The sequence below is a fragment of the Entelurus aequoreus genome, linkage group LG05, assembly GCF_033978785.1.
Source record: "Entelurus aequoreus isolate RoL-2023_Sb linkage group LG05, RoL_Eaeq_v1.1, whole genome shotgun sequence".
Taxonomy (NCBI): Eukaryota; Metazoa; Chordata; class Actinopteri; order Syngnathiformes; family Syngnathidae; genus Entelurus; species Entelurus aequoreus.
The window spans coordinates 24551460-24575197 of record NC_084735.1 but is presented as its reverse complement, the minus strand read 5'-3'; the positions used below and the strand labels follow the sequence as shown (position 1 = coordinate 24575197).

Below are 23738 nucleotides of genomic sequence, written 5' to 3'. Positions count from 1 at the left end.
AACGTGCCAACTTTACTGGTTTTGGGCTTTGTATAGTCCTCCGTATTGGCAGTCACATTCATTCATTCATAAAACACGGTAGCGACATGCAATTTACTAGTTCACGATCGCCCCACTTCTCGCAGCGTGGCAAGTCAGAGTACTACACCAGGCTCTCTAATATAGTGCCTACAGCCAGGGGCATAGCACCACATTCTGGGCCCTCATACACAAGACTCGGAAAGGGCCCCCCATCCAAGCCTAAACCAAGGGTGTGCCGCATATTAAAAATTCAAAGAATGTGGGGGCCATTTTTTTAATTTTTATTTTATAAAAACAGTTACATATATATATATATATATATATATATATATATATATATATATATATATATATATATATATATATATATATATATATATATATATATATATATATATTATATATTTAGAACAGTTCAGCTTTTTCTCATTACGTTCAGAGTTTTTGCTCATTTGTTCTTATATTTTTACTGTTGTATTTTTCCCCTGTAAGAATATAATAATAATAATATTAACCTAGTGTGTCAAAAATTATGCCTGCACGAAAAGTTTATTACTGTTTCTTTAAATTAAATAATTCATAAATTAGTATATGTTTTATTTGTTAATGAACTAATTAACAAAATAAACTTTGTTTAGCTGAGATAGGCTCCAGCACCCCCCGCGACCCCAAAAAAGGGACAAGCGGTAGAAAATGGATGGATGGATGGATGGATGTATTTTTATTTTATTTCATTTTATTGAAATTATGCCAACAAATATTATATATATATATTTAAAGACAAATAATTTTGTCAGCTTTGTGTTATAAGTGACTAGGTATATTATTATTCATTATTAGTTACAAAATTTTAGCTTCTTCTCATTACATTCCAATTTTTTGGTCTTTTTTCTTAACTTTTCACTGTAGTTGGTTTTTTTCCGACAATATGCTGCGGACCAACACAACTCGGTCTGCGGGCCGCAAATGGATAGCGGGCCGCACTTTGGACACACCTGCCCGAAACCAATACACACACACACTTGGTATGTTTCCATGCACTAAACTAATAATTGCATAGATTTGGTTAAAAACGGCTTTTTAAAACACAAAACCCTAAATAGGTGTATGTCTTTTTAAAAATGGGATTAGCACATCTACAATACTGATAAACCCGCCCCCAAATAATTTGGTTTTGTTTAAACACAAAAACAAAAAACAAATGCAACCAAATTCATTAGAAACTGGCCAGAATATACATTTTGATACTCATAACATGACATCATTCACTTAAATATGCTTGAAAGTATGTCACGTTTCCTTTGACATCACAGTGTAAAGAAGAGAGTATCTGATTCACATAGGGTTATCACCAGTGGATAATACCAATCATAATAAAATATCAATATTAACATTATTTTATTATTATTCCTGCATCTGCTTGAGGTTAGGTCACCCTGTCTTTAAGAAACTACTGACACCTCTGTTTTTGACTTTAATCTGTTTTTAACTTAATTCGAGGGTCCTTGAACGCACCACAGTTACGTGCAATAAGGTGCAAAAGTGAAACTTGCACATAATTTCCTCCTAAGATGCCACAAATAGATGTATTATATTCTTACCTTTTCTTCCAGCACTTTACCCTTGTTCTAAAAAACTGGTGCTGTGTGTGCATGCTTAAAGGTGAGCTCTGACGTCTGTGATGATTAAAGTGTTCGAAAGCTTGCCATTATCCAAGCGGAACAAACCATTTAGTATTTTTGACATGTCCTTAATTCCATTCAAGTAACCTTATTATTCAACTTTCATGGCTACTGTATATTATTTTAAATGAACATTTATGACATAGTTTTTTTATAACATATATTTAAATGACAAACAGTGTTCATACGAGAAATTATTTTGGTGACGAGCAGACCAGCCAGTAAGCCTTAAGAAGCCTCATGTTAGGTGTGTGTGTGTATATGTTAGAATAATTGTATCAAAGTAATCACAAAACGTTGTGTTTCAATGAGTTCCCGGCGAGCAGACAAAAGCTGTCTTTGATCCTACCAAGCAGAAGGCTTGTAAAACTCCACTGTGTAGGATGGGAAGCAACATGAAGGTGTTCTGTTTCTTTGATGTATTGTAATCCACAGAAAGATTTTGTCTTGACCCGAGATCTACAAAGCGGAGAGAAAACATGACCTGCCCAAGCTCCAGGCACCTCTTCTTTGAACTGTTTTACGATCTCTTCTTTGAACTGTTTTACGACCTTTTCTTTTAACTGTTTTGTGATAAAGGGCGACGGCTGTTTACGACCCCCCTCCCTTAGAAACAGCTGTTGCCATGTAATCAGGGAAAGTCCAAATAAAAGAGGAGGCGTACAATCTTTCGTCAGAGCGTGGTGGAACTGTACAAAGAGTACAGTCCAGACGTTTCTCCTCAATTCAGCCAAATGGAATTCTGTCTCTGTTTAATTCCTTGCTTCTTGTCTTGTTTAATAGATGTCATCAGTGTTTGAACCTGACAGTATATTTAGTAGGAGTGTCAAAAAAAAATCTATTTTGTATTTATTTATTTAAATCTGTCTTTTCCAGCCAGGCAAATCATATTGTTGATGTAGCTGCTCATATTTGCTGTACAGATAAGTAAGTAATACACAAATGTATCAAGTTGTTTGTCTATTTTATGGAGGAATGTAGTTAGTTAAATTATAATATAATGTTATTAAAAAAGTATGAATGAATAATCGTTTTGAATCGAGAATCGATTCTGAATTGAATTGTTACCCCCAAGAATTGGATCAAATCGAATCGTGTGGTGTCCAAAGATTCACATTAATATTTAGTGTTTTTTACTTAAGTAAATGTTAAAAAAATAATTATTTCTGACTAGGGTTGTATGGTATACCGGTATTGGTATAGTACCACGATACTATAGAATCATTAAGTTAAAGTTAAAGTACCAATGATTGTCACACACAAACTAGGTGTGGTGAAATTAGTCCTCTGCATTTGACCCAGCCCCTTGTTCCACCCCCTGGGAGGTGAGGGGAGCAGTGGGCAGCAGCGGTGGCTGCGCCCGGGAATCATTTTTGGTGATTCAACCCCCAACTCCACCCCTTGATGCTGAGTGCCAAGCAGGGAGGTAATGGGTCCCTTTTTTATAGTCTTTGGTATGACTCGGCCGGGGTTTGAACTCACAGACCTACCGATCTCAGGGCGGACACTCTAACCACTAGGCCACTGTGTAAGTGAATCATATTCGGTACTATACCGCCTCTGAAGCGTACTGGTCCCCCACCCCCCTGTCCACCCGTCATCGTCATGTCATGACATTGTTGGTTTATGAGCAGAGGAGCATGTTCACAAAATCTTCTTTAGTTTTTTTAACATTCATATTATGTTTATAAACTCAGGAAATACGTCCCTGGACACATGAGGACTTTGAATATGACCAATGTATGATCCTGTAACTACTTGGTATCGGATCGATACCCAAATTTATGGTATCATTCAAAACGAATGTAAAGCATCCAAACAACTGAAAAATAAGTGATTATTACATTAAAGTTAAAGTTAAAGTTAAAGTACCAATGATTGTCACACACACTAGGTGTGGTGAAATTTGTCCTCTGCATTTGACCCATCCCCTTGTTCACCCCCGGGGAGGTGAGGGGAGCAGTGGGCAGCAGCGGTGGCCGCGCCCGGGAATCATTTTTGGTGATTTTTTTATTAAATCACCAGAATTTAATAAAATTTAATTTGATTAAATTTTAACAGAAGTGTAAATAGAACATGTTGAAAGAGAAAGTAAGCAGATAATAACAGTAAATGAACAAGTAGATTAATCATTAATTTTCTACCACTTGTCCCTCATAATTTTGACAAAATAATAGAATAGAAAATGACACAATATGTGTACTGCATACGTCAGCAGCTAAATTAGGAGCCTTTGTTTGTTTACTTACTACTAAAAGACAATTTGTCTTGTATGTTCACTATTTTATTTAAGGACAAACTTGCAATAGGAAACATATGTTTAATGTACCCTAAGATGTTTTGTTAAAATAAAGCGAATAATGCAATTTTTTGTGGTCCCCTTTATTTAGAAAAGTACCGAAAAGTATCGAAATACATTTTGGTACCGGTACCAAAATATTAGTATCTGGACAACACTAATATATACTAATATATATAGCAGGGCTGTCAAAAAATCGATTTTCAAATTAATCGCAAATCTTATTTGTTACGATTCTTAATCGATCCACAAAAATTCATACATTTTTTTATTTAAAATTGTTTTTATTTTTTTATTTTTTTATCTGTCCTGTCCAGCCACTCCGATAAATCATATAATTGATGTTGAACACTATTTCTGACACAGTTTAATGAACAAATAATATTTATTTTAAGTTTTTACTGTTTGTTTTGCACGTCCCTGCCTTACATGTATGACATTGCATATGATGGTCAAATCGAAGGCATTTATTTCCATCCTTAGCAACAATCAATGAGCCGACACACAACACCTTTTCCTCTCATTGAACCTCTTCCCTTCTTCCCTCTCTCTCCTCCTGCCAGCTCCATCCCTCTGCCACCCCCACCAAACCTTCTTAAATGTCAATTTGCCGTTCCTTTTCAACGGCCCTTGATCTCTTCTAAATGCTTTGGGGCCCGCCCGCCGATCCCCTCAGTACCGATGTTCCAGATCCTTCTGCCAAAGGCGTACTGGAAGCAGCAGGATCACAGCTCGGCGCCCGCTGGCCTTCATCCCTGTTACTAAACAACCCGGGGAGGCGTGATGCCAGCCAGCCTGGCGGTGGACACTGGAGAAGGCAATCAATCTGTGACGCTTGTGCACCTGACAAATTAGCGCTCGGGTTTAATGAGGTGGTCTGGCCCTCTGTGTGCTGTCAACAGTACGTTCTCGCAGTGTCTGAAGTCTGGGGACCCCTGTAGAACTCAACAATACAGATGTGATTAATTATGACATTTTCCCAGCCACTAGTTGCAAGAGAGAGTTCACTGACTTGCCTGATTTTTTTTTTTTTTTAACATCACGGAGCAAACCTTTTCCTTTTTTGAAATTATTTCTACATGTTTCTTTAGGGTCTTTTAGCTAAGTTTGTCGGCTTTGTGGCATGCAGTTAAAATGATCAATAATAAAGATGCGTTGATAACGACCCGGTTCTTATGGCACATTGCTGGGTCGTGACCCAGTGGTTGGAGACCACTGTCTATGGTGTCTTTTTTACTTTTTTACACTCGAACTAGGGTTGTCCCGATACCAATATTTTGGTACCGGTACCAAAATGTATTTTGATACTTTTCGATAATTTTCTAAATAAAGGGGACCACAAAAAATGGCATTATTGTCTTTATTTAAAGAAAAAATCTTAGGGTACATTAAACATATGTTTCTTATTGCAATTTTGTCCTTAAATAAAATAGTGAACATACAAGACAACTAGAGATGCCCAATAATGGCTTTTTTGCCGATATCCGATATTCCGATATTGTCCAACTCTTAATTATCGATACCGATATCAACCGATACCGATATATACAGTCGTGGAATTAACACATTATTATGCCGAATTTTGTTGTGGTGCCCCGCTGGATGCATTAAACAATGTAACAAGGTTTTCCAAAATAAATAAACTCAAGTTGTGGAATAAAATGCCAACATGGCCCTGCCATATTTATTATTGAAGTCACAAAGTGCATTATTTTTTTTAACATGCCTCAAAACAGCAGCTTGAAATTTGGGACATGCTCTCCCTGAGAGAACATTAGAAGGTTGAGGTGGGCGGGGTTGGGGGGAGGGGGGGGGAGGGGTAGCGGGGTGTATATTGTAGCGTCCTGGAAGAGTTAGTGCTGCAAGGGGTTCTGGGTATTTGTTCTGTTGTGCTTATGTTGTTTTACGGTGCGGATGTTCTCCCGAAATGTGTTTGTCATTCTTGTTTGGTGTGGGTTCACAGTGTGGCGCATATTTGTAACAGTGTTAAAGTTGTTTATACGGCTACCCTCAGTGTGACCTGTATGGCTGTTGACCAAGTATGCGTTTGCATTCACTTGTGTGTGTGTCAAAAGCCGTAGATATTATGTGACTGGGCCGGCACGCAAAGGCAGTGCCTTCAAGGTTTATTGGCGCTCTGTACTTCTCCCTACGTCCGTGTACACAGTGGCGTTTTAAAAAGACATTAATTTGTAATAATAATCATACATTTTACTGTTTGAAACCAAAATCGATAATTTCCGATATTACATTTTAAAGCATTTATCGGCCAATAATATCGGACATCCCTAAAGACAACTTGTCTTTTAGTATTAAGTAAACAAACAAAGGCTCCTAATTTAGCTGCTGACATATGCAGTAACATATTGTGTCATTTTCCATTCTATTATTTTGTCATAATTTTTAAGGACAAGTGGTAGAAAATGAATTATTAATCTACTTGTTCATTTACTGTTAATATGTGCTTACTTTCTCTTTTAACATGTTCTATCCACACTTCTGTTAAAATGTAATAATCACTTATTCTTCTCTTGTTTGATACTTTACATTAGTTTTGGATGATACCACAAATTTGGGTATCAATCCGATACCAAGTAGTTACAGGATCATACATTAGTCATAATTTGAGTCCTCATGTGTCCAGGGACATATTTCCTGAGTTTAAAAACATAATATGATTGTTTAAAAAAAGTAGTATCGACTAGATACGCTCTTGTACTTGGTATCATTACAGTGGATGTCAGGTGTAGATCCACTCGTGGCATTTGTTTACATTGTGACGCCGACGAGCTATTGTATCCTCCTACGGTGTGTAGTGAAGCATGTTTAGCTATTCCTCGTCCTGCAGGGATGATAATTGTAAGAAACTTTCTTTATTTGTCGCCATGGAGGCGAGGATTAGTGATTTAGAAGAAGCTAAAACACTGTCGACAGCGGATGGATGTTCACCGCTAGCTACCTAGCCATGGCTTAAAGCACCTCTTCCTGAGGGCGTTTCAGTGTTATAACTTCTTTAAGCCAAAATGCGACCGTTCTCCCTTTTCTGTCTACACACTGTGTCTGCTTGTAAGTACTCTGTGATTGTGCACTGCCGAACATGCTCCTCTGCTCGTAAAACCAGCAATATCACGACGTGACGACAACGCGGCGTCATACCCGTTAAAAAAAAGGGGGGCGGGGAGGTGGGGTGGAACCGGTACTTTTTAGAGGCGGTATAGTACCGAATGTGATTCGTTAGTATCGTGGTACTATACCAATACCGGTATACCATACAACCCTAACTGTAACTGAACTCGAGCTTTTATAAATAGACTCAGTTTTAGAACAGTTGACCTGCCGCTTCTCTCCCTTTTTGCCCCCCTGTCCTGCAAGGAGAGTTTACCAGATAATCACCAGGTAGCCCGTAAGGACCAGATGAGTAGCCCACTGGCCTGTTCTAAAAATAGCTCAAATAGCAGCACTTACCAGTGGGCTGCCTCTATTTTTTTAATTTTATTTATTTACTAGCAAGCTGGTCTCGCTGTGCTCGACATTTTTAATTCTAAGAGAGACAAAACTCAAATAGAATTTGAAAATCCAAGAAAATATTTTAAAGACTTGGTCCTCACTTGTTTAACTAAATTCATTATTTTTTTTACTTTGCTTCTTATAACTTTCAGAAAGACAATTTTAGAGAAAAAATACAACCTTAAAAATTATTTTAGGATTTTTAAACACATATACCTTTTTACCTTTTAAATTTCTTCCTCTTATTTCCTGACAATTTAAATTAATGTTCAAGTAAATTTATTTTTTTTATTGTAAAGAATAATAAATACATTTTAATTTAATTATTCATTTTAGCTTCTGTTTTTTCGACGAAGAATATTTGTGAAATATTTCTTCAAACTTATCATGATTAAAAAAAAATTAAAAATTATTCCGGCAAATCTAGAAAATCTGTAGAATCAAATTCAAATCTTTTTTCAAAGTCTTTTGAATTTCTTTTAAAATTTTTGTTCTGGAAAATCTAGAAGAAATAATGATTTGTCTTTGTTAGAAATATAGCTTGGTCCAATTTGTTATATATTCTAACAAAGTGCAGATTGGATTTTAACCTATTTAAAACATGTCATCCAAATTCTAAAATTAATCTTAATCAGGAAAAATTACTAATGATGTTCCATAAATTATTTTTTAAATAAAAAAAAAAAAGATTCGAAGTAGCTAGTTTTTCTCTTCTTTTTTTCGGTTGAATTTTGAATTTTAAAGAGTCGAAATAGAAGATAAACTATGTTTCAAAATTTAATTGTCATTTTTTTCGTGTTTTCTCCTCTTTTAAACCGTTCAATTAAGTGTAAATATCATTAATTATTAATAATAACAGAGTTAAAGGTAAATTGAGCAAATTGGCTATTTTTGGCAATTTATTTAAGTGTGTATCAAACTGGTAGCCCTTCGCATTAATCAGTACCCAAGAAGTAGCTCTTGGTTTCAAAAAGGTTGGTGACCCCTGGTCTAAAGGCACTCACGTGACTACTGGGCGCCATGACTGCTACTAACTTTGAGCTCATGCTATGTGTTTGCGGCGCTTCTTTGTTACTTTTTGGAAGTGGAAAAATGCGAAGTCAAACATAAATACAAAAATAGATGGACATTGAACGAGTAAAAGAAACCAAATTTTGGATGTGATAATAGATGAGAAAATGAACTGAAAATCTCATAAAAAATATACAACATAAAGTGGCAAGAAATAGGCCAACAATGAATTGAACAAAATATGTTCCGGACCAAATCCCTACTCAGTGGCCTAGTGGTTAGAGTGTCCGCCCTGAGATCGGTAGGTTGTGAGTTCAAACCCCGGCCGAGTCATACCAAAGACTGTAAACATGGAACCCATTACCTCCCTGCTTGGCACTCAGCATCAAGGGTTGGAATTGGGGGTTAAATCACCAAAAACGATTCCCGGGCGCGGTCACTACTGCTGCCCACTGCTCCCCTCACCTCCCAGGGGGTGAACAAGGGGATGGGTCAAATGCAGAGGACAAATTTCACCATGCCGAGTGTGTGTGTGACAATCATTGGTACTTTAACTTTAACTAATTCTCTACTGCTCGCCGGTGTTACCATATCTGAGTTATTGTGCAGAAATATGTACAAAAGTACACTTATTCACTTAGCATGTTACAAAAAAAAAGAAAGATCAGTTTTACTTCACACTGAAGTCATAAATTCTCTGCGATTGCTGGTCCAAAGCTAGTGTAGATTTTGGCAAAATTAGTTGTTTTTTTTGTCGTTCTGTGTATTTTTGGTTTATTGCGTGTTGGAGTGCCTGCTGGTCACCCAACACTGCAGAACTGTAGCAGCAGATTGGGTCAAATACGACCACAAAACTATACTTTCACGAAATAAAAGCATGTTTTATTGTACGTTTATGAGCTGGGGTATGTTTAGAACCATATGTAAACATATTATTTTGCTTTGTTTTGTTACAAGCATTTGCCTTGGTAGCAGTCATGGCGCCTGTTGTTTAGTAGGCCATACTCTCTTTATACACGACTCTGTCACGACGGAGTGTGGACCACTCCTCTATGACCTGGATGGAGAATTCCTACAACACCTGTGATTAAGGGGCTATACAAATGATCTTTGATTGATTTATTGAATTTTTTTGCGTTTGAATTTCGTCAAATGATCAAATTATGCTGACAATTTCATTGAACAAAAATGTGTAAGCAAAATCTATGTGTTTAAAAATGCAGATTGTTAAAATATAGTGATTTTGAAATTCATTGTGTAAAAAATTGGTGTAAAAAAATTCAGTGTAAGAAAAAAAATACAGTGATTTAAAATTCAGTGTGTAAAAATATTGTGTAAAAAAATTCAGCTCAGAAAAATTCAGTGCAGAAATGCTCAAGACTCACTTCCAGTCAATTAAGACTGAAGCAATCGACCCTGTCTCAGAACCAGCCAATGAAGTGTCAAGTTTAAAGTCACGTGATACATGACACAATTCAAGAAATTAAGTTACAAATTTAGTGTCCAAAAAGAACTTTCGTAATAAAGACACAAATTAACCTCCATAACTGTATAACTAAACAAAGTAATTGAGACCAAAACTAAAAAGGTATTTAGTATACCATCCATCCATCCATCCATTTTCTACCGCTTGTCCCTTTTGGGGTTGGGGGGTGCTGGAGCCTATCTCAGCTGCATTTGGGCGGAAGGTGAGGTACACCCTGGACAAGTTGCCCCTTCATCACAGGGCCAACACAGATAGACGGACAACATTCACATTCACACTCACACACTAGGGTCAATTTAGTGTTGCCAATCAACCTATTATTTAGTATACTATTAGTGTCAAATCCCGACTTTGTATATTTGTCTATTACCTGACACCTTCTATGTTAGCTACCTCTCTTTGTTTATAATGTCTATTTTCTGCTGGATTTACTCTCTATTTTATTGTACATGGTAATTGTTATATATTGTATATATGATATAAACATATATTGTATATATGATATAAACATATAATATAATACATCAGTATATATCATATACTGTACATATATTATGTCAATATTACATAAATGTTATATTTTATATTGCTACTAAGGTACATTTTTAGTCTATTTTATACCCTCATAGTCATTTCCATCCTTTGTAACTGAGCTACTGTGTGGAACAATTTCCCTTGTGGATCATTAAAGTTTGTCTAAGTCTAAGTCTAAGTCTAAATATAAAACACATTGTCAAGGCGTGCCCACCATCATCCCATGTGCTTGAATTGAAGGTCTGTAAATGAAATCGGGACTCTTAAAAATAGGGCTTTCGAGGCAAGGCAACACAGTTTAACCTTGTCCCAAAGGGACTGCAGAGAGCCAAAAAAAGTAAACTATTGGACACACGCGCGCACGCACACGCACGTCCCCCTGATGGGGGATCAGCATCAACTTCCCTGCCTTTTTAGAGATAGGGGGAATCACTCACACACCATATTCAGGACAAGCAACACTGCGGTGCTGGGAGTAACAAAATGTGTGCATCGGGAGTTTAAAAGGCAAACTAATCCGTGTTTTTATATTGTGGGGCAGTGTAGCAACTTGAGAGTTCCAGGTTCGCTCCCCGCTTCCGCCATCCTCGTCACTGCCGTCGTGTCCTTGGGCAAGACACTTAACCCACCTGCTTCCCAGTGCCACCCACACTGCTTTAAATGTAACTTAGATAATGGTGTTCACTATGTGAAAGCACTTTGAGTCACTAGAGAAAAGCGCTATATAAATATACTTCACTTCACTGTTATAGAAATATTAATATTGCCATTTTTTTAGTGTTGTTCCGGTCATAGGCGCCAATCCCGTGATTCACGGGTGTCAAACTCTGGCCCGCGGGGCCAAATTTGGCCCGCCGTGTAATTTCACTTGGCCCTTGAGGCGATATCAAATTAACACTAAAGCTGGCCCGCCGATTATATACAGCGGCGGTGCCGCAGTAACACCGCATTCACCGCTAATTTTAATACTCGCCAACTCTCCCGGGAGTCTTCTAAACTTCAGCGCCCCTCCCGAAACTCGTCAAGTCTGCTTTTCATCCAGTCCAACGAGTGCTGGCCCAGCCACATAATATGTGCGGCTTCTGCACGCACACACAATTGAATGCAACGCATACTTCATCAACAGCTATACAGGTTACACTGAGGGTAGCCGAATAATTTTTTTTTAACACTGTTACAAATATGCGGCACATTGTGAATCCACACCAAGCAAGAATGACAGACACATTTCGGGAGAACATCCGCACCGTAACACAACATAAACACAACAGAACAAATACCCAGAACCCCTTGCAGCACTAACTCTTCCGGGACGCTACAAGGTGTGTGTGTGTGTGGGGGAGGTTTGGTGGTAGCAGGGGTGTATTTTGTAGCTTCCCGGAAGAGTTAGTGCTGCAAAGGCTTCTGTATTTGTTCTGTTGTGTTTATGTTGTGTTACGGTGCGGATGTTCTCCCGAAATGTGTTTGTCATTCTTGTTTGGTGTGGAATCACAGTGTGGCGTATATTTCTAAGTGTTAACGTTTTTTATACCGGCACCCTCAGTGTAACCTGTATCGCTGTTGATGAAGTATGCGTTGCATTCGCTCGTGTGTGCGTACAGAAGCCGCACATATCTTGTGACTGGGTCTGAACGATGTTAGAATGGATGAAAAGCGGACGTGACGATAGCTCGTAGAGTACGTTTAAGGCACGCCCCCAAGACTGTGGTCCGGGTGGACTACGAGATATAATGACTGATGAACACCTTAGTTGGATAATGAAGGTTACCTGAGCTCAAAGCCTGAGCCCCGACATTAATGAACTAGCATCCAAGAAAAGATGGCAGGTATCTGGCTTGGGTACATCAGATTAGATCAGTGTGTTGCAAACTGAGCAGTTTAAAGTCCTGAATGGCTGGTTTATTCATTGTTATTTTATTTTCACATGTATTAGCCTGTGGAAAAAGTTCATGTTGATATTTACCTCAGAAGGCTGCAAATAGAAAAGAGGCATTACATTTTTATTTAAATTGTATTTTGATATGCCATTGATATTTTTTATTTATTATTATTATTATTTGAAACTCGATTTTGCATGTCACTATAAAGTTATATAAGCCTTGCTTGTTCAATATTCAATGCAAAACTTGTTTGGGTCCCTATTAAAAGGTTAATTTGTTCAACCTTGGCCCGCGGCTTTGTTCAGTTTTAAATTTTGGCCCACTCTGCATTTGAGTTTGACACCCCTGCCGTGATTGATTGATTGATTGAGACTTTTATTAGTAGATTGCACAGTACAATTGACCACTAAATGGTAACACCCGAATACATTTTTCAACTTGTTTAAGTCGGGGTCCACGTTAATCAATTCATGGTAATTCGTGGGTGCTTCGGGGCCCGAGCACCCACGGACGATGCCGAGCACCCACGTGGGATTGATGGCAACTTTCATCAGCATTTAAGTCCCATCTTAAAACTCATTTCTATACTCTAGCCTTTAAATAGACCCCCTTTTTAGACCACTTGATCTGCTGTTTCTTTTCTTTTCTCCCCTGGCCCCCTCTCCCTTGTGGAGGGGGAGTTACACATGGATGAAGTGCTGGCTGTCCAGAGTCGGGACCCGGGGTGGACCGCTAGCCTGTGCATCGGTTGGGGACATCTCTGCGGTGCTGACCCGTCTCCGCTCGGGATGGTTTCCTGCTGGCCCCACTATGGACTGGACTCTCACTATTATTATCCATTGCTTTCGGTCCCCCGTAGAGGGGGGGGGGGGGGGGGTTCCCACATAAGCGGTCCTCTCCAAGGTTTCTCATAGTCATTCACATCGACGTCCCACTCGGGTGAGTTTTTCCTTGCCCTTATGTGGGCTCTGTACCGAGGATGTCGTTGTGGCTTGTGCAGCCCTTTGAGACACTTGTGATTTAGGGCTATATAAATAAACATTGATTGATTGATTGATTGAACTTTCAATCTTTAAACTATTTTTTTAATCTATCTTGTTGTAGTTAATTTTGTGGCAAGTTTGGTCCATTTTACAAAACATTAAAGCCACAAATTATATGGGATATTAACTTCGCTGTACGTCTATTATTATTATTATTTTTTTAATACACACACACCGAGCACCCACTGGCAGAAATGTAGATCGGCTCCTATGGTTCCTGTTCTGTTTTGCCAACTTTCATTGGTTTATGATTTTATTTTTAATGTACTTTTTATGAATATTTTTAGTAATGATTTTATATTTTTATTCTCGAGTTCTTGTAATGTTCTATTCAGCCCTTTGAATTGCCTTGTTTACGACTTGCGCGCTGGAAATAAACTTGCCTTGCCTTTATTTTGAAATACCTCCGCATCCGCTAAATGTCTACTTTACTTCCGGTTTCCTCATCATTTACCTCACTTGACGGTCATTATAGCTACGTGACGCTTCGTATGTTTTACATCAATGGACTCCCTACAGGTAAGCATGTGTTTATGAGCAGTATTCAACCACACATTCATCGAAGTCACCGAATTACATCGATTATGAACGCACAGTTACATTACATTATGTCTCAAAAGGTTACTTTAAAGCACATTCATGTTTATTTAGCTGTAGTAATCGAGCAAGCAAGCAAACAAGCAAGCTAATGTTTACATAATTGACTCCTTAGGAAGCAACTGCCTTGAAATATTAATGAATATTTCACCAACTATTTGTTTACCAGTTACACAAGATGAATATTTCATAAGCCCCAAGACTATTTTGTTGTTGTTTTTAATTAGCCAAAGCCTGGCCAGAGTCACATTTTTATGCCTGGTGAGTAATGAGCAAAATCAGTGTAATATAAAACAGGTGGTAGGGCTGGAAGAGCAGCAGAGAGACAGGAAGTGATGTTTAATAGTGAGAAAAATGATATTCAATTGGCAGGGTCTAGTACTATGACTGGTTGTATGTGTTAAAGGCTGATATGGGGGTGTTTGGTAGCCATATTGCTTCAGTGCACACATCTAGAGTGTCATCATAATATCAGATATTGCCAAAAGGGAGTGACGCATGCTAAAATGAAGGCAGGGGAGGCATGAAACTACCTAAATGTCACGCTCTGGAGAAGAAAGTGTGGTGGCTGACGGGGTAAAACATGCTGCAAGGAAGAAGCTTCTTGAACGTACCAGCAGGCAGTCAGGAAAATAATATACCCTTCGCAGGAGATTATGTGGGATGCCAAAAGAGAACCTGCTGCGGTGCATTGTGGGAGAGTCCTTGCATGAGAGATCAGACACTCCTCGCCTCCTCGCTTGCACACCCTCTGATACTTCGCTCGGCCGCCCTTCTTCTCCACCTGAAGGCCCGCTTGTGAAGTTCTGGCAAGGACTACGAGCATCCCGCTGCGGCTGCTTAGCAACTGTTTATTTTTTTCACCGCGATGCTCTCGTGACGTGACGTGACTGTGCACTTGCAGGCCTCAATATTAGACACACCTGCACACATCCAATGGGACACAATACAACAAAAACTGTATATTGCAGTAGGGCAAGCTCGTCTTTTATAATCATGACATAATGAGACCCAAGCTGTGTCTGAATAATGATGTTTTTTGCCCACAGGCCCATCCAGAGAAGAAAAGGCTGCCATGGGATCGCTTCAGAAATTGGTCTGCGCTCACCACAAATTAGCTCGTAAATGCACTCAAGCTTTTTTCCCCTGGCTGTCCTGTTGCAACATTATTCACCTAGAATATTTTCTGTTGCCCAAAGCTAACGTCACTATATATAAGAATAAAATAACATTAAGTAATCAAAAATGCTGTTTTACAAAAGGGAATTAGAACTTTTTACATGTAATATGTTTCCAGAGAAGGAATAACACAATAACATGACTTTAAATGCCTACTGAAATGATTTTTTTTTATTTAAACGGGAATAGCAGATCCATTCTATGTGTCATATTTGATCATTTCGCGATATTGCCATATTTTTGCTGAAAGGATTTAGTAGAGAAAATTGACGATAAAGTTCCCAACTTTTGCTCGCTGATAAAAAAAAAGCCTTGCCTGTACCGGAAGTAGCGTGACGTCACAGGAGGTAATATTCCTCACAATTTTCCTTTGTTTACAATGGAGCGAGAGAGATTCGGAGCGACATAGCGACGATTACCCCATTAATTTGAGCGAGGATGAAAGATTCGTAGATGAGGAACGTTACAGTGAAGGACTAGAGAGGCAGTGATGGACGTATCTTTTTTCGCTCTGACCGTAACTTAGGTACAAGCTGGCTCATTGGATTCCACACTCTCCATTTTCTATTGTGGATCACGGATTTGTATTTTAAACCACCTCGGATACTATATCCTCTTGAAAATGAGAGTCGAGCACGCGAAATGGACATTTAAAGTGACTTTTATCTCCACGACAATACATCGGTGACACACTTAGCTACTGAGCTAACGTGATAGCATCGTTCTCAAATGAAGATAGAAACAAAAGAAATAAACCCCTGACTGGAAGGATAGACAGAAGATCAACAATACTATTAAACCATGTACATGTAACTACACGGTTACATCAACAGCCGTGCTCACCTGCGTTCCAGCGATCGACGGCGCGACGGAGGACAGCCATCATCGACGAACCTCTGTAGCATGAGCTAACGTGATAGCATCTGTCTCAAATGCAGATAGAAACAAAATAAATAAATCCCTGACTGGAAGGATAGACAGAAGATCAACAATACTATTAAACCATGTACATGTAACTACACGGTTAAAAATTCTCCGCCTGGTAAGGCTTAACAATGCTGTTGCTAACGACGCTAAGGCTAATTTAGCAACTTAGCAACCGGACCTCACAGAACTATGATAAAAACATTAGCGCTCCACCTACGCCAGCCAGCCCTCATCTTCCCATCAACAGTCGTGCTCACCTGCGTTCCAGCGATCGACGGCGCGACGAAGGACTTCATCCGTGGGTTTGGCGGCTAGGCGTCTGCTAAGTAAGTAGTCCTTGTTGTGTTGCTGTAAGTATTGTACTTAGCCGCTAATACACCGATCGATCCCACCTACAACGTTCTTCTTTGCAGCCTCCATTGTTCATTAAACAAATTGCAAAAGATTCACCAACACAGATGTCCAGAATACTGTGGAATTTTGTCGAAGAAAACAAGAGGTTTTTGTATCGGGTCCGATGGGGTCCAATCACTTCCGTGGATTTTGTGACGTCACGCGCATAAGTCATATCCAAAGGAGTTTTTCAACCGGAAGTTTAACGGGAAATTTAAAATTGCACTTTATAAGTTAACCCGGCCATATTGGCATGTGTTTCAATGTTAAGATTTCATCATTGATATATAATATATCAGACTGCGTGGTCGGTAGTAGTGGGTTTCAGTAGGCCTTTAATTTCCCAATATTCAAGATTGTTTAAATAACGTAGCGTAACAATTTCATGGCAACTACAATTTTTCTTGTATTTTATTACTGTATTGCAGTGCTTCTCAAATAGTCGGGCAGGCCCCCCTGAGGGAGCGCAATGAGGTGTCTTTTTTTCAGGAGGGGATAGAAAGAAGGAAAAAAAAGACAGAGGTGGAAATTGCAGAGACAAGAGGGGGATAAGACAGAGACGACAACAACAAAAACAACAACCGAACATCAGACAATACAATATGTACAAATGTGACACGAAAAGTGATAGCAAAGAAGTAGTGAAGTAAATATGAATAACACAAAAATGACAATGCACATTATTGCACTACAAATGGAGCAATACAAATATCAATATAAGTAGCACTATTGATAATAAATAATAATAATAATCACCTCTATTAACAATAAAATTGTTTCAAATGCAACAATACATGCATTTAATGAAAACTTGTATTACAAAAGAAAGCAGATAAAGGTAGGGAAAGAAAGAGAATCGGACTATATTAACCTTGTAGATTGTTATACTAGAAATAGGTTATGTTTTATCAGTGTGCCGTGTTTTACAGAGTCTCCCCTGGGGGGAATTACGTTAATATATGCGTGATTACATGCATGAGTATATATGTGCTTTTGTATGTACAGTATGTATATATATTTGTTTGCACAGTGAATGTGTGTCGATTTATGTACCATGTGTATGTATGAATGTACTTAAGCACCTATGTGTGTGTGTGTATGTATGAATAAATGTACATATGTAAGTATATATGTATGAATAACTGTGTGTACGTGCGTATGCACGTACGTATGTGTGTTTGTATGTACAACATATTTGTCGCTTCGTTCTTGAACGATACACTAGCCTCCAGCTACATGGCAACACTGCTCAAATTAATCAACTGGCTAAACCAGTCAATATGACCAAGTATACATACATAAGCCTTCAGTTTAGTGGATATGAAGATATAATTAAATACATAAATATTGTCAGGTGATTTTTTTTTCAAGCACTCATGGTTTGTTGAGATGAATAATTTATCTTAAATTAAGGGGGTCGTGAAAAAATGATGTCTCCAAGACAAAAATAGAGAAGCACTGCTTTATTGTAACAATACAACTTGTGAGTCAAGACTTGTTAGTAAAGTAACTTATTTTATTTTTGTGACATTTAAATTTTAGTTTTCTATGTCAGATGTGTCTTTCGTGACATTATCCCTTAAAATTAGAATATTTACTTTTTGATTTAGTTGCATGAAAAGGCTTTTCTTGCAACTACAAGATTATGTTTTACATTAATTTCAAAAACATTTGCATAACATGCCTTAGTATAATCCTGTTAATCATTTTTTGTATTTATTTTCCTTTTCCTTCGTCATATCAAAAAACCTGTTATATTTTTTCTATTACCATTTTATTGAAGTAATATTATTGCATGTATTTTTTTTTCCAGTGCTGCACCCTCTACGATGTTAACTGGTGAACAACCTGAAATACTGAAGGTACTGTAAAGCAGCTAACATTATAAATACGTAATATATGAATGGATATTCAACTTCATGTAAACGTGTACTGTATTCTTGCTTATGGAATACATTTTAACTGACTGGAGGATTGCTGGCTCAGCTCCTCTTAAGCAATCCGCTTTAAATAGCTATAGTGTCTGGTTAAAAAGGAAGATAAAACTGCTATTTTATTTATAAGGGCAGCACTTCAAAAAGGGACATGGGAGATGATGAAAGGCAAAGTAAAGAGTGGGCAGGAGGAGATCTGACAATGCAAAAGGGGGAAGGAAAATATTGCCTTCCTTACTGGAGAAGAAATGGATTGATGGAAGAGGAGTAGTGCAGGGGGGAAATAGAAGGAGGCCACTTTTGACATAAGATCGCCATAGAAGAGTGTGCACCACTATTGTGGATTCAGTCCTTTTATGCTAAGGAACACATACATGACACACACACACACAGACACACACACACACACACACACACATGCTGTTTTTTGTTCTCATGTCAAGCTCTGTGAGTAAATGGCTGCCCTTTCAGCCTCCTGATGGCTGTAGGAGGTGAACGTATACAAACTGCTGTCAGTTCTTGACAAAACACCTAAGGCTGTTCTATTTATATCTACATTCATTGTTAGTGTTGATCATTTAAAGGCCTACTGATACCCACTACTACCGACCACACAGTCTGATAGTTTATTTATCAATGATGAAATCTTAACATTGCAACACATGCCAATACGGCCCGGTTAGATTAGTAAAGTGCAATTTTAAATTTCCCGCAAAATATCCTGCTGAAAATGTCTCGGTATGATGACGTTTGCGCGTGACGTCACGGATTGTAGCGGACATTTTGGGACAGCATTGTGGCCAGCTATTAAGTCGTCTGTTTTCATCGCAAAATTCCACAGTATTCTGGACATCTGTGTTGGTGAATCTTTTGCAATTTGTTAAATGAACAATGGAGAAAGCAAAGAAGAAAGCTGTAGGTGGGAAGCGGTGTATTAGCGACCGGCTGCAGCAACACAAACACATAGCAGCTACGTCATAGCCGGTGTTTCATTGTTTACATTCCCGAAATATGACAGTCAAGCTTTACCATTGGCCTGTGGAGAACTGGGACAACAGAGACTCTTACCAGGAGGACTTTGAGTTGGATACGCGCTACCGTGAGTACGCAGCTGCGGCTTCCAAACATTTGATCACTTGCCCGTACGTGCGTGCCGCTATGTGCATGTCACGTACGTAACTTTGGGGATATATATGTGCTGTATGAACTTTGCGGAGGTGAACGGTACTTTGGGCTGTGGGATTGAGTGTGTTGTGCGGGTGTTTGATTTGTATTGGCGGGTTATATGGACGGGAGGGGGGATGTGTTTGTTACGCGGGATTAAATTGTGGCATATTAAATATAAGCCTGGTTGTGTTGTGGCTAATAGAGTATATATATGTCTTGTGTTTATTTACTGTTTTAGTCATTCCCAGCTGAATATCAGGTCCCACCCGCCTCTCACAGCATCTTCCCTATCTGAATCGCTTCTACTGCCCTCTAATCCTTCACTCTCACTTTCCTCATCCACAAATCTTTCATCCTCACTCAAATTAATGGGGTAATCGTCGCTTTCTCGGTCCGAATCGCTCTCGCTGCTTGTGGCCATGATTGTAAACAATGTGCAGATGTGAGGAGCTCCACAACCTGTGACGTCACGCTACTTCCGGTACAGGCAAGGCTTTTTTATCAGCGACCAAAAGTTGCGAACTTTATCGTCGATGTTCTCTACTAAATCCTTTCAGCAAAAATATGGCAATATCGCGAAATGATCAATTATGACGCATAGAATGGACCTGCTATCCCCGTTTTAAATAAGAAAATCTCATTTCAGTAGGCCTTTAATGGCAGAGGTAGGTTTCACTACCAAATGCAGATTATTTGATCAGAATTGCTCAAGTTTCAGAAGTTGTAGACCTTAATGGGATAAACTGTTAAAGCACCCACAAACTAGGGTTGTTTCCATGCCAATAGTTTGGTACAATACCAAAATGAAAATTTGTGGCGGTCCGCTCCCTGTACAATCAGTGTCAGAGCTTGGTCCGCATTGCCGGCAGTAAGTCGGACACGTTTCCAGTGAGGGTTGGACTCCGCCAAGGCTGCCCTTTGTCACCGATTCTGTTCATAACTTTTATGGACAGAATTTCTAGTCGCAGTCAAGGCGTTGAGGGGATCCGGTTTGGTGGCTGCAGGATTGGGTCTGAGCTTTTTGCAGATGATGTGGTCCTGATGGCTTCATCTGGCCAGGGTTTTCAGCTCTCACTGGATCGGTTCGCAGCCGAGTGTGAAGCGACTGGGATGAGAATCAGCACCTCCAAGTCCGAGTCCATGGTTCTCGCCCGGAAAAGGGTGGAATGCCATCTCCGGGTTGGGGAGGAGACCCTGCCCCAAGTGGAGGAGTTCAAGTACCTAGGAGTCTTGTTCACGAGTGAGAGAAGAGTGGATCGTGAGATCGACAGGCGGATCGGTGCGGCGTCTTCAGTAATGCGGACGCTGTATCGATCCGTTGTGGTGAAGAAGGAGCTGAGCCGGAAGGCAAAGCTCTCAATTTACCGGTCGATCTACGTTCCCATCCTCACCTATGGTCATGAGCTTTGGGTTATGACCAAAAGGACAAGATCACGGGTACAAGCGGCCGAAATGAGTTTCCTCCGCAGGGTTGCAGGGCTCTCCCTTAGAGATAGGGTGAGAAGCTCTGCCATCCGGGGGGAGCTCAAAGTAAAGCCGCTGCTCCTCCACATAGAGAGGAGCCAGATGAGGTGGTTCAGGCATCTGGTCAGGATGCCACCCGAACGCCTCCCTAGGGAGGTGTTTAGGGCATGTCCAACCGGTAGGAGGCCACGGGGAAGACCCAGGACACGTTGAGAAGACTATGTCTCCCGGCTGGCCTGGGAACGCCTCGGGATCCCCCGGGAGGAGCTGGACGAAGTGGCTGGGGAAAGGAAAGTCTGGGCTTCCCTGCTTAGGCTGCTGCCCCCGCGACCCGACCTCGGATAAGCGGAAGAAGATGGATGGATGGATGGATGGAATGCCAAAATGTATTTTGAATTTTTAAAATACTTTTCTATACTTTTCAAAATAAATGGGACCACAAAAAAGTAATTATTGGCTTTATTTTAACAAAAAGTCTTAAGATACAATAAACATTTTTTTGCAATCAAAGAACAATTTTGACATTAAGTAATAGGGCTGTGAATCCTTGGGCACCACACGATTCAATTCGATTGATTCTTGCGGGCAACGATTTGATTCAGAATCGATTTTCAATTAAAATTTATTCTCAATTCAAAATCAACACTTTGTTTTAATAACATTGGGTGCCAGTACTATGATAAACTACATTTCTCTATAAAATAAACAGCTGTGATACATTTCTATACTACTTAAAAGAAAACTGGTTTGGTTTAATACATTTCTACTCAAACAATAAGGCAACAAGAGAAGCATCCAGCAATTCTCTTTTCTAAAGTAAATCTGTACTGAGGAGGTAGGGAGGGGGGATTTACATAAATAATATGATTTTCCCGAGTGGCTGCACAGGACAAATAAAAAAAAATTATATATGTATTTTTTAAATAAACTTTTTTATTCAAATTTTAATTAAGAATCGTTACAAATAAGGCTGGGTGGTATATTTTTGCTTAAACTCGATATTCAATACATATCTCGATATATTTTTCGGTGAAAGTATACATATAAAGATATACATTTTTGTGAAATTGAAGTGAATGACAACTGTACTGTAAACAGTCAGTGGCACTTTTATTAACCCAGTTAGTCAAGATGGGTTTTAACAGCATAGAAAACAAACTGTTTAAGTAGCACAGAGTTACATAACATGAATAAAATAGAAAAATATTATTTCTACATAAAATAAATAACATAGCTGTGCAAATACAACATGTATCAAACTCAGATAAAAAATACATTTGCAGGCAGGCACTTTTTAATTCCTAGTCGACGATGTAATGGACTTGTCACACACGTACGGTTTTGTGGTCCTTTTTCATTTTTTTACGACAAACATATTTGTAAGAGCAAATAATTATGCAGGAACATCTACTGTTTCAAGCAAATATTTAAAAGAATAACTTACAGCTAAAGTAACAATGTAAACATCCAGTGTATCAACTGTAAAACAATAATGTACAGTTTAGTGTCTTTCAACGTTTACATTATGGGAAGAGGTGTCTTCTACGATGGTCGTTTTTTATATCAGTCTGGAAAGTGTTGTTTTTCATAAAAGTTAACAAACTATATAACTTTTAAGAATGTAAATTAACTCACAAACTGATGTTTAGCTTCTCTGGCTTTCGTGTGAAGGTTTGAGGTGGCGACTTGTCCAGCTCTGCCTTCCGCCCGAGTGCAGCTGGGATGTATCAAGTAGCTTTTTAGTTTACTCGTATTTCCCGCATTGAAAATTTTTTTGGGGGTCATTTCCCGCCGTGTTGTGCGACGAGTTTGGCTGGCTCTGTGTCGAAAGTGGCGTGCTTTGCTTTGCAGAACACAGGCTTTCTTACCTCCGCCAAAGAGGTTATGTTTTGGCCCGGGCTTGTTTGTTTGTTTGTTTGCAACATAACTCGACCACTTATGGACAGATTTATGTCCAAAAAAACTATTCCTTTTATCTACGACAAGTACGAACACACTCCTTTTCCTGCTTACGGCATTCCATGCTCCCATTTTGCCGTTCCCACCCTGGGCAAAGGATTCTGGGAGATTTAGTTTATTCACAGAACCGGCCAATGCTAAAATGGCAAAAAAAACCTACACTCAAGAAGTTTTCGTTTGATACCGCCACATGTCACGGTATTATTGAAAATACTTTGAAACCGAAATACCGCAATGTTTATAATACCGTTACATCCCTATTAAATAACAAAGTGAACATACTCGACAACTTTTCCTTTAGTAGTAAGTAAGCAAACAGGTTACAAAGGCTCCTAATATGGCTGCTGACGTATGCAGTAACATAGTCTGTCATTTCTGATTGTATTATTTTGTCAACATTTTGAGGGACAAGCAAATGGATGGATGTTCATTTACTGTTAATATCTGATTACCTTCTGTTTTAACATGTTCTATATACATTTCTGTTAAAATGTATTAAGCACTTAATCTTCCGTTGTTTAGATACTTTAAATATGTTTTGGCCGATGCTACAAATTGCTACAAATTTGGTTTATTGCTTCATCTTTATCATTAGTTTTGAAGCCAAAATGCATTTATTCTCCCTTTTCTATCTCCACACTGTTTCTGCTCGGAA

At 38.9% G+C, this 23738-nt stretch overlaps 1 protein-coding gene and 1 long non-coding RNA gene across 5 annotated transcripts in view; one reads left to right on the top strand and one right to left on the bottom strand.

Moving 5' to 3' along the window:
- LOC133650356 (hippocalcin-like protein 1) overlaps positions 1 to 23738 on the bottom strand; it is a 120309-nt gene that overhangs the window by 66427 nt on the left and 30144 nt on the right. The window lies entirely within an intron of this gene.
- LOC133650357 (uncharacterized) overlaps positions 13648 to 23738 on the top strand; it is a 258130-nt gene continuing 248039 nt past the window's right edge. For all 4 annotated transcript variants that reach the window (XR_009826223.1, XR_009826224.1, XR_009826225.1 and 1 more), the window contains exons 1-3: positions 13648 to 13982; positions 15110 to 15181; positions 18373 to 18421. This is a non-coding gene — a long non-coding RNA (uncharacterized LOC133650357). The remainder of the gene's footprint in view (positions 13983 to 15109; positions 15182 to 18372; positions 18422 to 23738) is intronic.